At 41.1% G+C, this 2,823-nt stretch overlaps 1 pseudogene; it reads right to left on the bottom strand.

Moving 5' to 3' along the window:
* Positions 1 to 471: 471 nt before the first annotated feature.
* LOC102831086 lies at positions 472 to 1,107 on the bottom strand (annotated as a pseudogene).
* Between the last annotated feature and the right edge of the window lie 1,716 nt (positions 1,108 to 2,823).

The following is a 2,823-nucleotide window of genomic DNA, read 5'->3' as shown; positions in this document are numbered from 1 at the left end:
CACCAGGACTCCAGTCTTCCTTGTAGGTGTATGGATATTATCCTATCACAGATGAATGCTATGCCATTCATCTTCCATTTGCCATTTCTGGCATACTAAACCTTAAGATTGTCAGATTCAAAATGGCCAATACCAGTCCATTTCCACTCATCAATGACTAGGAGTCCTGGTGTGGTGTTGTGGGTTAATGTGCTGGACTGCAAGTCAGTTTGAACTGCAAGATTGATGGTTCAAGCTCACCAGCTGTTCCTTAGAAACCTATATAGTGTCACTATGAGCTGGAACTGACTCGAGGACACTTAACCACAACAATGGCTAAAATATTGATCTTTATGCATTCTATTTAATTTTTGACAACTTCCAATTTTCTTAGATTCATATTTCATACATTCCATGCTCTGGTTATTAATAGAATTTTTTTTTTTTAGAATAAACACCTTTAATACATGTTCTGGATGTGAGGGAGTGACTTTATTTGCCTTTCCAAGCCTTGATTTTCCTCAGCTAGAACTCCAGCTCCTTGCCCTCTAGAACATAGCCATCTGCTGGGTCACACTGGCCTGGTCTTGAAGTGATACATGCAACAAGCTGGCCTTGCTGGAACTGCTCCTCCAAAAGACTGTTGATTTTTGCATTCTTTTTCCTTTCATCATATTTTTTCTGAATTTTCTTTGATCGCTTTTTGTTTCATAACTCTTCCTCTTCAGGAGTGAGTTTGGCTCCCTTCTTGCGACCCAGAGGCAGTGCATAGTGGGACTCGTACCACTGCCAGTACGGTGTGCTGTCAATGAGCACGATGCAGTTCTTCACTAGGGTCTTGGTGCGGACCAGCTCATTATTGGACACATTGTAGACAACATCGATGATGCCTGTTTTCCAGGTACAACACTCAGAACCCCAGGGGAAGTTCCCCACATCCAGCCTCAGGGCCCGGTCCTTCTGATTGTCTCCTCTTACACATACTGTGTGTATGCGCTGGCGGCCGATCTGATCTTAGTGTTGGCCACCGGGTGTCCCAGCTCATACCACCGCTTGTTGTGGTAGGGCTTTCTTTCTCTTGCCCCCTGTCTTGTGGCATTTGTGCCAGTTGTCCTGCGAGATGTCCATTTCTTGGTGCTGGCTGGAAAGAGCTATTAACAGAAGTTTGCAGTTATTACTTCTCCTTTTGAGTTATGCCCCATCAGCAAATGAAGAAGGTCCTGGAAGGTTTATTCCATTTGCGTTATCACAGTCAACTCTACTTTGAGAAGTCAGCTCTTCTTCAATCATCTTCTAAGTGCCTTTCCACCTAAGATGCTCATCTTCCAGGACTCTATCTGACAATGCTCTATTGCTATTCATAATGTTCTCATTTTTGGGTACTTCATCTGACAATGTTCCACTGCTATTCACAAGGTTTTCAGTGGCTAAACATTCAGAAGAAATCTGTCTTTCTTCTAGTCTGTCAAGGTCTGAAGCTTCGCTGAAACCTATCCACCACAGGTTATCCTGCTGATATTTAAAATATCAATGGTATAGCTTCCAGCATTACACTAACGCATAAACCACCCACAATATTACAAACTGACAGATTGATGGTGATCCCTTAAGCATACATTTTAAAAATATTTTGTTTGACAGAATGGGAAATATTCTGCTGCTTAGTGATGCACCATGGTTTCCTAAGGAAAAGCACATGTGTAATTGTTTGAGTTGCAAGCTGAACTAGCTGCTTTTGTATGAAACACCATTTTTACTTGAAAGAAATACTATAAGTATGCTAATGTATCTTGCTCCCCCACCCCCAAGATATTTTATCTAAAATGAACAAAGTAAGTCTGTCACTTTGAGCAAAACAATTGAAAATATTGTGGCCAGTGATAAAATTTGTGCTTCTATGAAGCCAGCTGTTAAATGGAATTTACAAAAATGTAAAACAGTGACATTCATCTAATTTTTTTTCAATTTGCAAAATGTACTTACACCCAATCCTCAATGTTCGACATGGTTAAGTTCTAAAGAGCAGGTTGTCAATGGAAATCAGTATTACACAAGAGTCAGAACAGTAGTTGAATGTGACCTTGCCCCTCCCCCAGTTTCGGTATGGCAGACCTCCCCTCCCCAGGAAAGCTGAGTCCAGGAGAGTTGTGAGTGGTGGGAGTAATCAGGTGCTACTTACCAACTGCTTAGGGAACACCCCCACCCTCTGCCTTGGCTCCCCAGAGCCCTGCGATTCTCTTCCCTCTCTCCATTGCCCCACTTCCACCCACTGACCTCCCCAGAATTAGAATGTGCTATTTATGTTAGCATTAATGCATTATAATTATTTTAAAATACATTAATAATTTTTATAATTTTCTAAACATTAATTTCTAATATGATAAATCAAATGATGCAACATAATCAACAGCTCTTTGGGGTCCTCAAAAAGTTTATGAATATAAGGGGTCCTGAGACCAAAAAGTTTGGGAAACACTGCTGAAGATAATGAAAAACCAGGTGGCACAATGGACAAAGTGCTTGGCTGCCAACTGAAAGGTTGACCCACAATTCAAACCTACCAGCTGCTTCCTGGCATAAAAGACCTAGTGATCTGCTCCCATAAAGGTTACAACCCTATGGGTGGCTCTACTCTGCCATATACAGTGATTATGACTCTGAATCAACTCAATGGCCTGCTACTACCATAACAGCAACAGAAAAAAAAAGAGAACCAGTCCCAAATACTTAGAGGCAAAATAATGGAGAGTAAACAAGATCGTTATAAACAATCCCATCTGGAAAAGGACAATAGGTGAACACCACCAATTGGTGTGTTTTATATCCTACGAAATATAAGACTAT

This window comes from Chrysochloris asiatica, unplaced genomic scaffold, assembly GCF_000296735.1.
Source record: "Chrysochloris asiatica unplaced genomic scaffold, ChrAsi1.0 scaffold00047, whole genome shotgun sequence".
Classification (NCBI taxonomy): Eukaryota; Metazoa; Chordata; class Mammalia; order Afrosoricida; family Chrysochloridae; genus Chrysochloris; species Chrysochloris asiatica.
The sequence above is the reverse complement of the archived record's forward strand: the minus strand, read 5'-3'. Positions and strand labels throughout refer to the sequence as shown.